Source organism: Mustela erminea, chromosome 16, assembly GCF_009829155.1.
Source record: "Mustela erminea isolate mMusErm1 chromosome 16, mMusErm1.Pri, whole genome shotgun sequence".
Lineage (NCBI taxonomy): Eukaryota > Metazoa > Chordata > Mammalia > Carnivora > Mustelidae > Mustela > Mustela erminea.
The window spans coordinates 60269605-60287139 of record NC_045629.1 but is presented as its reverse complement, the minus strand read 5'-3'; the positions used below and the strand labels follow the sequence as shown (position 1 = coordinate 60287139).

Sequence of the window (17535 nt, the reverse complement as noted above, 5' to 3'; positions counted from 1 at the left end):
GGGAAATGATTTAAATGATTTAAATTTTATTTTACTTGAAGTAATATTTACTTAACAGACCAATAATTGGAAGTAACAGAGCTTAAATCTGTGCTGTGTGATTTCAACTCATGAACCCTAATGCACCGTGTTATAAACCAGTCACTAACCCCCAGTTTAGGAGAGTTAAAGAAGTTGAACAATGAAGGAGAACTAGCCAGACAATGAATTTGTGCATACATTAATTAGTGGGGATGGGGAAATCATTCTTTAGACCAGAAGCAGTAAATGCAACATACATGTCCTGCAGAAACATCTAAATTCAAGTCTTATGCAGCTTATAATCATAATCACTTACATATGCTATATTTTATTTAATTGAAGGGATCTTGTTATATGGGATTTTACCGTTTCTCAATTCTTTGGTAGCTTCCATTGAGTAAATTTTCCCCCAGAGTAATCAGAGAGCCAGTATGACTAGATAAACACACATGCATGTAAGCACAATGGCCCAATATTAATTTATTTATCTTTTTGTATTCCCATAAAGTCTCATGAAGCTATCCATATACGGAACACCTAAATATTTCACCAAATAAACAAATTAGTGACAATAATCAAAATACTTTATGGTTTGAGGTGTCTTATGTAGCAGTGTAGCATAACATTTCCACAAAAAAGGAATTCCATCTCACTTGAGTTATTGAAGTCATGTATTAAAGTATCTATTCTCAATGTCAGAATAAGAGGTGTATATTATTCTATTGAAGTAATTTTAGTAGTGAATAATTTAAATGGGAAAATTACAACATCATACCTTAAATGTAGGAAAATGAGAAAACTAAATAAAAATGTGATATTTTGTTTGAGAGATACAGGGAGTCTGCAATATACACTAATATCCATTGAAATGGGAAGAGCAGCAACTCTGTGAAGCATTTTTAAAATATAATTAACCAATTTTGTTGAGTGATTAGATGTAGATACTATTAGGAACAGGAAAAAAAAAAGATAACTCCATTATTTTGAAATTAGGTTACTGGGAACTTCATGTTGCTACCAATGGGCCTGTTCAAATGAATTCTGTTTGGGACTTGCTGAATTTGGGACTTCACATGAAATACCACCCTGCAGTGTGTTTTCTGGGAAGCCAAATTTCTGCTGGCAATTAGTAGATTTTGTGAGGGAAGAAAAATGGGTAGAGGTATGGACTCCAGTGAAACAATTGTTAGAATGATTTGTTTTGCAAGATTTCCCATGTCCTTAACATTGTCATATATAATATGATGATGTAAGAGAAAAGTGGATGCTAAGTTATAGAAAAAATTTCCAGCATATTTTCTGTAATATATGCCTATAGAATACACATTAGCAAACACAAATATAGGTTTTTCCCATAGATAATCAAAACAGAAGAATTGCAGTTAAAAGACAATGACTAAGGATATTTAGATGATAGAAATAACAAGAGAATATTGGGAGGATTGAAAATAGTTAAGAAAAATGTGCAGTTAGAATAAAGAGTGAGGATGAAAATGAGGAACATATACTTTTTTTTTCTTTTTTTAAGGGAAACAGAAATAGAACACGCCAAAGACAACAGGTAAATTGAGATGAGAGAACTAAGGGAATCTACACTGGCATCACTGGAAGAAAAGGAGAAAAAAAAAGATTTCAAGAATGATTCTCTTGCTAAAGAACCAAATTCTGACAATGGTCTGCAGGGAATAAATACTGAGAAAAAAAAAAAAAAAAGAGTTTGGGGATCAATTTTCCTATTTCTCTGGTTATATCAAAGAAAGTAGGTTCAGTGGAGTGGTGCAGTCATAATTTACATTGAAAGGGGATAGATAAATAATAGAGGAGTCATTTGAGTTGTAAATTTACAAAAAATTTTAAGATGTTGGTGAAATGCTCAAGACAGGAAATTCAAGACATAGTAGATAAAGAAATAAAAAAAAAAATTTGGTGGTTACGTAGGACCTGAATATGTTTATTTGTAGAAGGAAAGCATTAATAAAGAGCATTATGACTCAATTAGGTCCAAGGGAGAAATACAGGAAAAAATGCAGAAAAAAAAATTAAGCTATAAAAAATGAAGAGATAGAGAATAAAGATATAAAAAAAGATATTTTCATAGAGATGAAAATGAAAGTGTCTCAGATAAGATTAACTCACTGTGAGAAGCCAAAAATGGGTAGAAGCAAAGTTCCCTGAAGGTGCACACAATTGCTCTGGTGAAAGCTATATTGTAACGAAAAGATCACTGCCCTTAGAAAAAGAAAGATGTCCTAAAGCTTGCCTCAGTCACTTTGTGACTATAAACCCAGTAAGTGACTGTACCTTCTCTTAGTCTTAGTTTTCATACTCTTTTTGCAGAAAGTGGTTTGTACAGGATAAGTTTCTTAAGGCAGATGAAAGTTATTATTGTAATATAGTTAAAAAGAAAAAAAAGAAAAAAAAAAAAAGAAAAAAAGGATCACATATTGTTCCATTGCTTTGTTAAACAATGTTTTATCCTTTAAGACATTCTGGTCTTTCTCCAACATACGACTTTAGGAATTAAACTACGTGTGTCATCACATGTAGTTCCTTTGTCCATGGATCCTCACAGCATGGATTTGGATTGGAATTTCAGTATGCTAAAGATTCCCTATTTGCTTTTCCAAAGCACTCTATTTTCATGTTCTGTGGCCCTGGAAGGCTAATCTTGGCCGGGGGCATCAATGGAGTCCCTCGTTCTCTTTCTATTTGATTCAGCACTAGGAGTAACTGTGCCAACACTGCAGTGTGGGAATGGAGAATGGTCACAGCCACAGGTAACTGCTTCCCTCAACCAAAGGCACAACTCCTGCAGTATGACTCTTTCCTGGGAATTATTCTATTGCTCTGCAACTTTTCTTCTTTGGGCCTTGGGGTGACAATAGCTCTACACTCTTGCTTGGAAATGTGTGTCACTAAAGATCTTATCTGTTTTCCTTAACTTTTCCAAGAACTTTGTAAATAATTGTGTTTTTCTTTAATTAAATTCTTTTCAACTACCCCATTTATGTGTGTCAGTTTCCGCTAAGGGCCATGACCAATACAATCAAAGAATATATGCATGTGGACACAGTGGAGCATGTCCACATTTAGACAGGATCACACTTATTAATTATTCTATAGGATTATACTCCTTTATCAGTCCTTACTGATTCCTAGCTCTCTAACATTGGAAGTGAGCTCCAATCAGGTCACTTACTATGAATAAACTATGTGTCTTTAGCTCTGGTGTGTTCATCTAGAATACCATGCCATTTATTTATTTCTGTAATATAAATGATAATACAGAGACAGAAAGATAGGGATTTTGCCTAAGTTTTTATTTTCTGTATCACTTTGAAAAAGTTCTTTCCCATCTAAAAACTGTGGATAATTATTTCACCTAATTAATAGTTCTGATGAGTAGATTAAATGGACAATATACGGAAAATATAATTTGAAATGTGCCTTGGACATGGTGCATAGCGTAATGTTAAATGCTTGAGTCTTTTCTTGTTCTTTTTGTCCTCTTGCTCATTATTATTCCTATTCTTACCATTTTTGTTGGCACTCCATTGGGAACAGCCATCCCACAGAGGACATGAGTTGCCTACAATTCCTAGATCTTCCAGTGAAAGGTAGCGAAAACTGCTTAGACTCATCAGTTACCCCATTTTAAGATTCCATCCAAGCTATTTCCATTATTCTCCATATGCTTGTTTATCTCATTCGATATCAGAAATCCAGGCCTTCTAATTGATGCATTATCACCAAAAATATTATTCCTGTATCACACTTTATGTCTCACAATTCAACTCAATATCCTTTTCTTTCTTGTCTAAAAACCTCTTAATATTACCTCTTAAAACTCAGCTTATCGTTAGCAAATGCTTTAGAAATCCTTCAAACCTGTCCTACCCCAGCCCTTCATCAATACTAAAGTCTATCCCTGCCCAATCTTGTTATTTATCTTTACTCAGCCTAAAGCCCATAGCTTATATGGTCGTTCAATATAACTTATATGAAAGCTGTATCCAACAAAGTATAGAAAAACAGAACCAACAGGAGATTTTGTATATAAAAATTGGCTCCCACAATCAGTTGTTGGACCTGACAAATTTTAAATTTGTAGGGCAGGCCAACAGACTGGAAAATCAGGCAGGATTTTTCATTATTACTGTCTTGAGGCAGAATTTCTTCTCTAGGAAACCTTAGTTTTTGCTTTTAAGGTCTTCAACTGATTTGAGAAGGCCCACCTACATAATTGAGGATAATATCCTTTACTTAAAATAAACCAACTGTAAATGTTAATCACATCAACAAAATATGTTCTAGCAATATTCAGACAAGTTTAACAAAAACAGGCACCATAATTTAGCTGAGTCGGCACACAAAATCAACCATCACACACCTTTAAATTTTTCCATTACATTTTTTTAAAAAATTTACCAGCAAAAAAATAAAACTACTAATGTATTCTAACTACCTGCCAACAATATTTTCCCAGTAAAGTTCCCAACCACCAAGATAGATATTATAGATCACTCTTATAACCTTAAACCTCTATCATACACTTTTAAGCTTATCCCAATGCTTAGCTCATAAACTTACAATTAACTTCATTGAAATAAGAAAGCAATCATAGAGGAACTCCCTCATTTTCTCATCATGAAATTCACTAAGTTGCCACCATTCATAACTATGTTCTCTTTCTTTTCTTTTGGCATGATGGATGAAAGAACCTCATATGTTTAATTAGTCCAGTTCCTCCACTTGAAATCTGTACTCCCTCAACTTTTTACTCCTCAAGGAATTTGTTTTGCAACTGAATCAGTGCTCTCATGGATTATCAGTTTCTTTCCTTCACTAGGCATTTCTATCAAATCTCTTAAGTATCCCCTTACTTAAGAACAAACAAAAACAAGACTAATGAACAAAAATGAATTCAAATAATCCTTTCGTGGGACTGTACAGAAAATATTTTTATACTATGTATTGAAGTATTTTATGTCTCTATATATTGTTATATAGAGATAACATTTTGTAATGTCAGATATTCTTGGTCAAATTTTACCAAACCTTTCGTCCTGGGTTAAAACAACCCTATAGATCTTGGATATCAGAGCCCTCTGTCTGTATGTCATTTGAGAATAACTTCTCCCATTCCATGGGTTGTCTCTTCATTTTCTTGACTGTTTCCTTTGCTGTGCAGAAGCTTTTTATCTTGATGAAGTCCCAAAAGTTCATTTTCACTTTTGTTTCAGTTTCCTTTGGAGACATGTCTTGAAAGAAGTTGCTGTGGCCAGTGTTGAAGAGGTTACTGCCTATGTTTTCCTCTAGGATTTTACACCAGTTAGAATGCCAAGATTAACAAGGCAAGAAATAACAAGTATTGGAGAGGATGTAGAGAAAAGGGAACCCTCTTACACTGTTGGTGGGAATGCAAGTTGATGCAGCCACTGTGGAAAACAGTGTGGAGATTCCTCAAAAAAATTAAAAATAGAGCTACCCAATGACCCAGCAATTGCACTACTGGCTATTTACCACAAAGATACAGATGTAGTGAAAAGAAGAGCCATATGTACCCCAATGTTCATAGCAGCAGTGTCCACAATAGCCAAAATGTGGAAAGAGCCGAGATACCCTTCACACACGAGTGGATAAAGAAGATGTGGTTCATATACAATGGAATTATTACTCAGCCATCAGAAAGGATGAACACTCAACTTTTGTATCAACATGGATGAGACTGGAGGGGATTATGCTGAGTGAAAAAAGCCAAGCAGAGAAAGTCAATTATCATTATGGTTTCACTTGCTTTTGGAATACAAGGAATAAAACGGAGGGCATTAGAAGAAGGAAGGGAAAAGTGAAGGAGGGGAAAGCAGAGGCAGAGATGAGCCATGACAGACTGTGGACTCTGAGAAATAAACTGAGGGTTTGGAGGGGAGAGGGGAAGAGGGATGGGTGAGCCTGGTGATGGGTATTAAGAAGGGCACATTTTGCCTGGAGTACTGGATCTTACGTGTGAACAATGAATCCTGGAACATTACAACAAAAGCAATGATTTACTGTATGGTGACTAATGTAACATGACAAAATAAACAAACAAACAAATAAATAAAATGGACCAAAAAAAAAAAAAAAACCCCACAAAAGAACAAAAACAAAATGCTGGTCAGTGAAAATTCTGGAGAATTTTACCTTCCTTGAGGTAAGTGTTTAAACTGCAAGAAGTATAAAACCCTGGGTTGTAAACTCAGTGCCACATGGCTGATCTTTCCTCTAGAGACAATTATTTATATTCCAAAGGGTTCCTCCATTTTGTTTTCAGTAAAAATTTGTTTTTACAAAAAAACAGTATTTTCTTGCCCTCTCTCAGAAAGGGAGATAGGATTTTAAAAGCTCCCAGATTTATATTTTTGGGATTCCTTATCTATAGTGAAGCGTAAGATGAACTTTTTCATCATGTCATCCTAAAAGTAAAGAAAGGAAAACTTTTATATTATTGCTGAACAGCATAATGTATTAGATCAGTATTTTTACAATTCAAGAAAAAGTAAAGTATAAGTAAAATATTGGCAAATAGATTTTTTTAAAAAAAGAATGCATTATAATTTAGTCACCTATGATGACATAACATCAGATATATCTGATAGTTACAGCAAACTTTTATTAAGGTAGTAAGGAATATAGACTTTTGTATAAATCTACATATAGATATATTTATATATATATAATACACACAAAAGAAAATATATACAACGTAAAGTAAAAGAAAATGAGAAAAAGAAAAATTGTAACAATAATGCAGTAAATATATTTGCTCATATCAGTTTCATGTGCAGATATTTTTTTAAAACACATATTTGTGAGTTATATAAATATAGAAATATCTAAATAGACAGAAGCGTTTTTAATATTGTGCCTTGTAGCTTGTCAGCTCCTTGGCAAACATAATGAATTTACAACTTTAAAAGAAAACGTGTTGGCTGGATCCGTGTGAGTGATGCTTTCCATGAACACACTGGAAAACTATGAGGGAATCCCATTTCTGACTACAGCTTGTCACATCCCAGGTGGAAACATTCTTCCGTCTAGCCCATCATTAAAAGATGTTGATAATTTCACACAAATATAGGCAGTTTTTTAATGAAATGCTACCTGATTTCCATCACTTTGTTTTTGTACTAATTACCCTCATCTGTTGGCAAATTAAATGAGATAGACTGAATAATTATATTTATTTTCTATTCCCCCTAAAATTCCATTGAAATGACACAGCACATACAAATAAAGAATAAAATTATAACAGTGCTAGCAATGGGGAAGTATGCCACCAGTGGATCCAAAATTCAAAGACATGTCTGGAAGAAAATAAGCAGATGGGATCAGAGTGATAGGGATTAAGGAGAGGAGAATGCAAAACAAAACAAGTTAAATTCTAGAAGGTAAGTTTAGTCCACCTTATTTTACTCTACATTCCAATTTTTTTCTCGTCTTTATTTCCTCAGTTACAGAGTTCACCAACCATCCAATGCTCTCCTATATGAATTATCTCAAGTGTGATCTGCGTGTCATCTGCTGCATCCCAAATGACCTGAATTTAGTTTCTCTTAGAAGATCTCCAATGAAAACAAACCCACATGGTTACTGAGAGACATCATGGCAGATGCTTCTGCAAACCATTGTAGCATTTCATGTAAAAGCAGATAAAATCCACTATAGATCACTAGACATGCAATGTAAACCCATCCCATGAAAGAGAAGAGGTACAGATATAATTACTAATTCTAGAGAAAAACAAACAAAGACACACACACACACACACACACACAGACATGCACAGGTCTATGTATTTATCTATCTATTGGAGACTACTGAAGTTTTAGGGTGCCTCTTCCTTCTTTCCTTCCTTCCGTCCTTCCTTTCCTTCCTTTCCTCCCTTTCCTTTCATTTCTTTCAGCCGGCCTCCCTGCCTGCCTGCCTTTCTCTTCACCCTCCATGCCTTACTCTGAAAATTGGCAAATTCCTGAAGGAGAAAAGTTGTCAAGAATGTAAGGCTAGGGGTGCCTGGGTGGCTCAGTGGATTAAAGCCTCTGCCTTCAGCTCTGATCATGATCTCAGGGTCCTGGGATCGAGCCCCATATCGGTCTCTCTGCTCAGTGGAGAGCCTGCTTCCCCCACCTTCTCTGCCTGCCTCTCTGCCTAGTTGTGATCTCTCTCTCTGTCAAATAAATAAATAAAATCTTTTTTAAAAAAAAAAAAAAGAAGAATGTAAGGCTAATGTTGCTCGAGTATATGTATACATGTAATATATTATTTTCACTGCTAATATACAACACAGATACAGCATTAATTTCACTGCTAATACATATCACACAGATATAGTATAGTATGGATTCAGTGTTAATTTCTGATCACTCCTTCCAAAGGTATTGATTAAATTCTTCTCAAAGAGTAACTAATGTCTCTATCCTATCCCTAGTTTTCTTATGCCAATACCATTTTATACTTTGATTTACTGAGTGACTACTGAAGCATGTGCTAAACTGTAGGTGATTAAGAACTTAAAGTTGAGTTAGTTAATAAATTTTTAATCTAAAGAATGCTAGACCCTGCTTAATACCAGGCATTGCATGAGATACTGCGTAAATTTTGGTAAGCAGGTGACTGATCTTTGATAGATAAAAAATTTTAAAAAATAAATATATAAATACTAGAAATTCAGTTAGGGAAAAACTGCTATAAAAATTAAAATAGAATTATAGGCTAGAAAGCAATGGAGTATAACTATAGGAGTCTATTTACTAAGTGGGAAGACTTACGTGATGATATTTGAGTCAAGATGGAACTGATTTGAGGGAGAGAGCTATGTGAGGATTTGAAAGGGATGTGGGAAGGGGAGAGAGGAAATTTCCAGGCAAAGAGGACGGTAAGTTCCAAAGCTCAAAGGTGGGAAGGAGTCTGGATCATCCAAGGAACAGAAGGAAGACAATTTATAGGATCTCCCTCAGACATAGCTTCATGTATTATTCAATGAGAATAATAAATTACTTGTAATTTAGAGCTGTTGGGAGGGTTGAAGGTGAAGTGAAAGTAGAACATTTAGTAGACACTGATCTGACATATATTAGAAGATGCAATTATACTAAACAATTATTATTATGGTTATAAATTATTAATTGCCTATATTTATTTCATGATAATAAAGTAAAATGTTAATTTTCAAGTTTTGCCTAACAACATGGAACAAAAGCAAGTATGTTGAGTATTAGGATGATGATATAAAAAATGTTTGTGGAATTCAGTTTTACACCAAAGTGAATATTTAAGAACAAAGATAGTGAGCAATATGCAATATGGCAAATTAAAAATAATGATAAACTCAAGGAAGATGCATGAATTCAAATTTTAAATTCTACCACTAATTATTTACTTACTTTCGAATCACTTGCTAATTATCTTTGGACTTCACTATCATCTTCTGTGACACAGGAATGATATGCCCCTTAAAGTTGGTGTAAAATCTCGCATCAAATTATTTTATTTTCAATACAGCATTTAGAAATATTTCATTTTAAAATGTTTCATTTACCCATTAGTTGTTTTTGGATTACCACGACTAGAATGTAAGTTCTATTAGAAAAAGAACTTGCTCACTTCGGTTTACGCCTGTCTCCAGTTACTTACAATCATGCCTGGCCCGTAGAAGTATATTATTATTAGGTAAATGACTGAATGAAAGAATGAATGCTATCCAGTTTGTTTAAATGGTACATCTATGAAACTAAAAATGTGTGCACTTCACAACACTTGCAGCAAATTTAAATGATGTTTAAATTAGCAAGTTTAAACGATCCTGTAGTGCCAGATCGATAGTAAGATTTAACCCTATATGTCAGATTAATGGATTCTAGTGATGATGGCACCATGCAAATCTTTAAGGCTGTACAAATTAGAAACATTCTGGACAGCTACAAACCCCAGAGACTGAATGATTAGGTGAATGAGAAGAGCCAGAGTATATAAAGTTCTACAGATACAGTTAAAAAAAAAAAATATATATATATATCCTCAACTAATGCCTTGATGAGATACTAACAGAAAACATTTTTCAAGTAAAATTCAAAATAAAATGAATCATTTTGATTTATTTTTTCATGTTTTGAGGAACATAACTGAGTTTGAGGGGCAGCATGGTAAATAGCGATTACAAATACCCATGAAAAGAAAGATCGTTGTGTGAAGGCTTTCTTGTGAAGACTACTAATTGTATCAGCTTTTTTTTTTTTTTAGTTATACTCATTCACATTCAATAATAACATCCTAATAAGCATCAACTTCAAACATAAAGGGCATGAATCATGAAAAACCCATTTTTTCCCTCAGCATAGGTAAGATCAATTATGAGTTCCTGATAATAGCTCACAGATTTGAGTTTAAGAGAAATAGGGATTTTTCATGAAAAGTTTTTACTTTGAACATCCTTCCTGACTTAAAAAGAATGAGTCAATTGAATTCTTTCAGGGATAAATCAAACTCACTAAATTGATTAACCTCAATGTTTCTCCTAAGGTATATTCTCCACCACTTATATGTAAAGAAAATACTTAATGAAACATTTTCAAGAAGCTCTCCTTCCTAGAGAATGGGTGTATCAGTGACTAATTCTTACAGTACTAAGATGTTGAGTGGAACAAAGCTTTTCCATTGAAGGCCAAATTTAGGGGTATCTGAGTGAAGAATTCTAGAATCTCTAGATTATAATTACCATCCCACCACAATTATCCATATCCTCATAATTACTTTTTCATTTACAAAACCCACAAATCCTCTTTGAAGATTATTAACATGCGTCTGCATTACGTAAAATGAGCATTATTTTCCTACTTCACTCTTCTCCCACTTCCTACTCTTCTGGTACATTTAAAAGTATGTTTTACAGGCAATTTTTCTGTGTGACCATGAAGAATAAGAGTAATTTTTGTTCTTTTTATAAGAGAACATTAACTTTTGTAAGTTTATCTCACTTACTAAACACAAGTCCATGACACCAGAGATATTTTATTCCTATTTTATAGAAAGGAAATAGACATTTTAAGGAAGTTAAACAGACCTGTATTTGTATGTGTGCATACATATTAATATTTGTGTATTTGTGCAACATATATGTACATATGTGCATATTATTTATGTACATGCTGTGAACATTGTTTCTGGATAAAGAATCTTAGAAGAATGCTGAATCAAACTAGGGGATTATTTTATGTTTGTTAGTTACTGGAAAATTTTCTTCTAAAGAGATTAGAACAACTTTTACTTTCATCATCTAATCATATGTGGAGTAGTATTTTAGCTCACATCTTCAGAAATACTGCATCTCATCAATTCCTTATTATATTTTTCAGCATATTGGTTTTAGGTATATTTATGTTTGTTATTTGCCAGTTATTTTTCCACTAAGACACTAGGGATATTAACCCTATGTTATATATGTTGTAAATATTTTTTGTTAGCCTATCTTGTGTCTGTCCTTGAATTGGTTTTGATTCAAATCTTCAGCCAACCAAAAGAGTGAATTGAAACCCCTAAAAGTTATACCAAGATTGGTTTGACCTCCTCAGGAAACTTAGAAAGGGATATGACCCAGATCTACATTGTTTTGTCTAAGAGACACAAAAGTCCTCTGTGTGCCCTACTGTCTAAGACATGCATAAAATGACTTCAACAATCAAGAAGAGAAATATTCTATACATAAGGATATACCACCGGGGCCTTATCGTAAAACTTCAGACTTACAACATCTTGTTAAATATAATATAAACTTGTTGAATTTTAATTTTTTTCTTTGTTTCCTTCTTTCTTTTTTTTTTTTAAACAGAGAGAGATCACAAGTAGGCAGAGAGGCAGGCAGAGAGAGAGGGGGAAGCAGCTCCCCTCTGAGCAGAGAGCCCTATGCAGGGCTCGATCCCAGGACCCTGAGATCATGACCTGAGCTGAAGGCAGAGGCTTTAACCCACTGAGCCATCCAGGCACCCCATAAACTTGAATTTTAATCATTTCAACCAAATAAAATGGTTGATGAAATGAAATATTCACTTGAAAACTTTTATGCAAAGGACAAAAACCATACTTTTCAACTTGATTATTATATTTTCCAAACTATATGGATTGACAGTGCGTGTTAAGTCACATCAACAATATAAAATATGTATGCACAGTATTCAGGTACCAAATAAACACCAACATAAATAAATTAAAAGTTTAAAAACAACCTGCATATTAAATAGAGTATTTATAAATGTATAGTCATTTTACAGGTACAGAAAGGCCTCTGATGTTTGACCATCTGGCGGTTTGGAAAGGAGATGTCCTTCAGGCAGATGCACATGTGAAATACTAAAAGTTACTTTGCAACTGTTAGTTAAATAAGTGGGTTTAGAAGCATAGCTATGAATATAATAAAACATCTCATCTCTGCTACAAACTTTAAGCTGGCACGTTAATAAAGTAACAGCTAAATCTTTTTATATATTTCACTGGATTCAATGGTTTCTTCCAAACACCTTAAGTAGGAGGAATAGCATTCCTAGTTGACTTTCTATAGTACAGAGTGATGTTTGGAGTTAGGAAAAATTGTGCTAACATCAACTCTTAAACACACAAAGGAAAGCTGAAGGAGGGAAATCAAAATTTATTAACTTCATTCTTTTACTAAGATTTTATTTATTTATTTATTTGACAGAGACAGAGAGATCACAAGTAGGCAGAGGCAGGCAGAGGGGGAGGGGAAAGCAGGCTCCCAGTTGAGCAGAGAGCCTGATGCAAGGCACAATCCCAGGACCCTGAGATTATGACTGGAGCCTAAGGCAGAAGTTTAACCCATTGAGCCACCCAGGCACCTCTTAACTTTATTTTATTAAAAAGGAAATTGATACTTCAACACAGAGACACAACGCTTTAATAATGACACAACACAGAAATGTGAACCAGTTTTCAAATACCAAGTCTATTGTTATTTCCACTACACCATGAAATTTCAGGTAAGTTATAAGATGAAAATTGAAAAACACTATTTTTCTAATAACCAAAAGATAAAAATCCAATATATATAATATTTATATGGAACTATATTAGGGTTAGAAATAAAAAAGGGTACAAATTAATTGCAAGAGTTGTGTTTTAAATATCATCATGGTATTTTGTGGGCTAGGGAGAATAGAAGGAAGAGAAGGAATGTTGAAGGTGAGACCCCAGGGAGAATCATTATTATTTATTCATTCATGTTCTTAAGGAAATTACATATAGATAACTTGAGTTGCATATTTCTCCCTACATCTCCCTACATTTAGACTGAAAAGAAGCTAACATGACACTCTCCACAATGTTCTTTAAGTTTTGAATCAAATCTTTTAAAGTAAATCTAGATATAATCAACTGACACGCCAAAATTTCTGAGTAGAAATCCTAATCTTGCAAAATATGATACCACTCATACTAGTTCTTTTGCCAACAGACAAGAAAACAGTTGAAACCCTGGAGATATTGATTCAGCTTTCTTGTTTTGACTCAATTTTATTTCTCCTAAGGCTGAACCTGAGAAATACTTCTTTTTATGTTATCCACTTTACCTCCGTTTTGTCTTCTTAATTCCCACTGCTTTCTTTTTCTAATACAAACACACGTCTGCCACAGGAAAATCTTGTCCAGGGATGTCTCAACTGATGGGTTAATTCTCTTGAGAATAACTCTTAAAAAGTTAATATTTCTACTATGAATCACATTTTGATATAATTTATATCATAAATAATTTAACATTTCCCTTACTGTCACATTGTTTTTTCTTCCTTTCCTGTCTTCTCTCAAACACACAGTTACATTCATTTGCTTTGAATTTTCCTGCTGAGAGGCGACTGTTTGATTAGCTACATGAAAAATACAATTTCAACATCATTTCTATTAAAATTCACTTTGTTCAGTAACTGACAAAGAGAACATCAAATGTCTATAGGGTGGATTAATATGGAGTGGAGGTCTCCATGTGCATCTCTTGCTTTTCTCTTACCTGACATGTAACAAAGGGGTGCTCAGAGACATCACATGGAGGCCTGGGTGACAGAAGGCTCTGGGAGTATATGGTTGACTTTGTTATTTGATAGCTGACCCAGGAAAGATCTGACTAAGGCTTAGGAGAGTGCCTGCTGAAAAACGACTCAGCTGGGCAGAACATGTGCTGAGACTAATGGCAGCAGAGAATGCAAACACCTGCTGTCTGGTGAACTAATAGAGACAACCATAAGCTGGGAAAATAGATTTTTAAAGACAGACAGCAAGACTACACATTTTCAAGAAATCCTGCATTGGGTTAGGTATATCACACTGAGTAAAACGCTATCCCGAGAACTGCTTACAACACAGAACAAACAGATCTATGGAAAATACAACACAAAGTTTGGATATAATGGGCTGTTTGATTCCCGTAATATAAGCTGTATATGAAAGTGATGTGGGACACACAGGCAGAAGAATAATTATTAAATTTCCTTACCTACTGACAAGCCCTTAAAACAGGCCAACTGACTTCCACCTTAAGGCTTTGCTAAGGGCAAAGGACAATCCTAGCCTGACCAAGCCCTTACCCCCAAACAGGAACCTGTAAGTCTACTTTAACAATTCCTTTAAGAAACTTTATCTCTAAACCTCCAAGATAATGTCCACAATCATTCCCAAGCATATGGCCCCCTGATAGACATCTAAAGGGTCTCACGAAAAGGTTTTATTACTGGTAATGAATAACCTTTTCCCCAGACAATAGCTAGCCCCTCAAGGTCCTGGAAACCTTCCTTCCAAATTTCCTTAGAGACTTACATCATCCCTAACCCCCTCCCAGCTTACAAGTATATAACAGACCACTCCTCACATCCATGGGGCAGCAGCTCTTCCTGCCCACAGGTCCTGTCCCCATGCTTTAATAAACCACCATTTTGCACCAAAGATGTCTCAAGAATTCTTCCTTGGTCATCGGCTCTGGACCTCATCCCACTGAACCTCACCTATGTTCTAGAACTTCATCAAAAGCACTGGCCTTTCCAACAGTCAAGGCCTCCTTCAGGCTATTAGTTACCGCTATACCTTCCCCCAGGGTGCATGAGAATAAAAGCCCAGGCAGTGAAGGAAGGGGAGTTATTAGGAATCCAAGAGAATGGTAGAGAGGTAGGAACAAAGCTGTGCCCTGTCCTCTTCCTTTTTCTTAGTAAATACGAATTGACATCGCAAAGCCAATTCTGAACTAGGCCATAAAGCATTCAGTTATTTTCAAGCCAAGTGAAAATAAAAATTTGCTATTAGGAAATATGGGTCTTATTAAGTAGCATATGTCTGGAAATACAGGAAGAAATAGAAACAGATACTGGTATGAAATATCATTCCAAGATTTTTCACTAAAAATGGGAAGAACGAGAAGGGAGCCAATGTGTAAGAGAGTGACTAACCGAAGGAGCTGGTAGACAGCAAGTCCAATCCTACTGCTGAGGCACTTGTCATGTTCTTCTTTCAACTAGACTATATAGAAATATTAAACATTCAAAAGACTAGAAAAGAAGGAAGGTAAGAAGCAATTTACTCTATTCATTAAAGTGTTGCTTTGGAACACTCTGGAAAAGTTGCTCCCAGATAGTTCTGCAAAAATATGTATGTCTACTTTTAAATGAAGGGCAGATGATAATCTATCTGAATTTTGTGGTTGGAAGAAGAAAAGCGTGCATTGTTTTGGGGCACATTCCATGTATCCTGAACATGCTTTGAGAACTCCCCTTCCTTCGTTAAGTATCACACTATAGAATCTGACATTGTGCCTTCTCTAATAGGACTCTGAAGATCAGGTTGACCATATGACTTGGCAAATATACTGGGGCAAAGGATGACCTCACTCATAACACCATAAGGATGGTTAGGCTATAACCCCTCACATTTGCTTGGTCTGATAAAGAGTCTGTAAGAATTCAAGCTTGAGGAAGTAGAGGTTGCTCTTAATGAATCTGGCTCACAGGTAAAAATACCTGTACACAGAGGACAGAAAATGAAGGCAGGCTTTCTTTCTTTCTTTCTTTCTTTCTTTCTTTCTTTCTGTAAAAAGATTTATTTATTATTTGACAGACAGAGATTACAAGTAGGCAGAGAGTCAGGCGGGAGGGTGGGAGGGAAGCAGGCTCCCCGCTGAGCCCGATGTGGGGCTCAATCCCAGGACCCTGGGATCAGGGCCTGAGCTAAAGGCAGAGGTTTTAAACCACTGAGCCACCCAGGTGCCCCGAAAATGGAGGTTTTAAAGTTAACATCAGCTTCAAAAGACTGTGGCCTCGACAATAATGAACATGTTTATGGCCTCAAGTCCAGGTTGTCCGCGTGCATGACAAACACTTCTTTTTTTTTTTTTTTTTTTAAGATTTTTTATTTATTCATTTGACAGAGAGAGATCACAAGTAAGCAGAGAGGCAGGCAGAGAGAGAGGAAGGGAAGCAGGCTCCCTGCTGAGCAGAGAGCCCGATGCGGGACTCGATCCCAGGACCCTGAGATCATGACCTGAGCCGAAGGCAGCGGCTTAACCCACTGAGCCACCCAGGCGCCCCAACAAACACTTCTTTAAACACAGCCTGAGGGAGGGGTATTACCCTCCCTCAGGCTGTTCTAAGTGGTAACGACTTAGTTCAGTCTTGACTCTTCAACTACTGGAATCTAATTCCTTCAGTCTTGTTTTTGTCTCTAGGAAGTTCTGGAGGGATCTAGAAAAGAATTTCAATGTATATGCATTATTAGCAACAACGTCTATACTCTCCACGTTGTTGTTCCTGCTGTGACAGTCAAGCCACTGTATCACCTTCAAGGAAGTTGCTGTGGCTACACCTGTCTGGCACTTCGTGATAGTTAATTTTTCTGCCAATCCTGGGCTATGTATTGGTCCAGCCTCTTTCAGCTGACCTCCTAGGTCAGAGACCAACTTTGTTTCCTTCTTCACTCCTGCCAACACCATCTTTTTAACCATCACTGTCCTTGTCAACAGGGCACTTCTCTGAGCTAGTTTTCAAACAGCTCTTCCGATGCCATGGATTCTCATAGGCTTTGTCAGGATGCCAATTCCCTGCCCCAAAGCTAGGTGCTAATGGAAAGCATGATAGTATTGCTCCCCATATCCTAGAGGTCATTATGCAGCCAGAAAAGCTCACTTATTTCTAACTTACAGGGCTCTCCTGGTTCCTGCTGTCCTTTGGCTCAGTCCTCACCAGGAAGCAATTTCATGGCCACAATCCAAATGTAATGTAAATAAAGCAAGACAGAAGTTAAATGTCAATATCAGTATAAGCTGTTAAAAATAAGCCTCAAGAGGATGACATATCTCTTTATATTTTCTTCTTTTTATCTCATTTCAAGAAATTTGTCATCAAATAAATGAATCTTGAATTTCTCTATTATGAGACATTGAGTAGGTATTCAATACAGGAAGAAAGTGCCTATTAAATGGATGTCAATGACCAACTT

The 17535-nt window shown here is 35.5% G+C and overlaps 1 long non-coding RNA gene across 1 annotated transcript in view; it reads left to right on the top strand.

Moving 5' to 3' along the window:
* LOC116575402 overlaps positions 1–1713 on the top strand; it is a 72264-nt gene extending 70551 nt beyond the window's left edge. Inside the window, exon 5 of the long non-coding RNA XR_004279755.1 lies at positions 1550–1713. This is a non-coding gene — a long non-coding RNA (uncharacterized LOC116575402). The remainder of the gene's footprint in view (positions 1–1549) is intronic.
* Positions 1714–17535: the final 15822 nt, after the last annotated feature.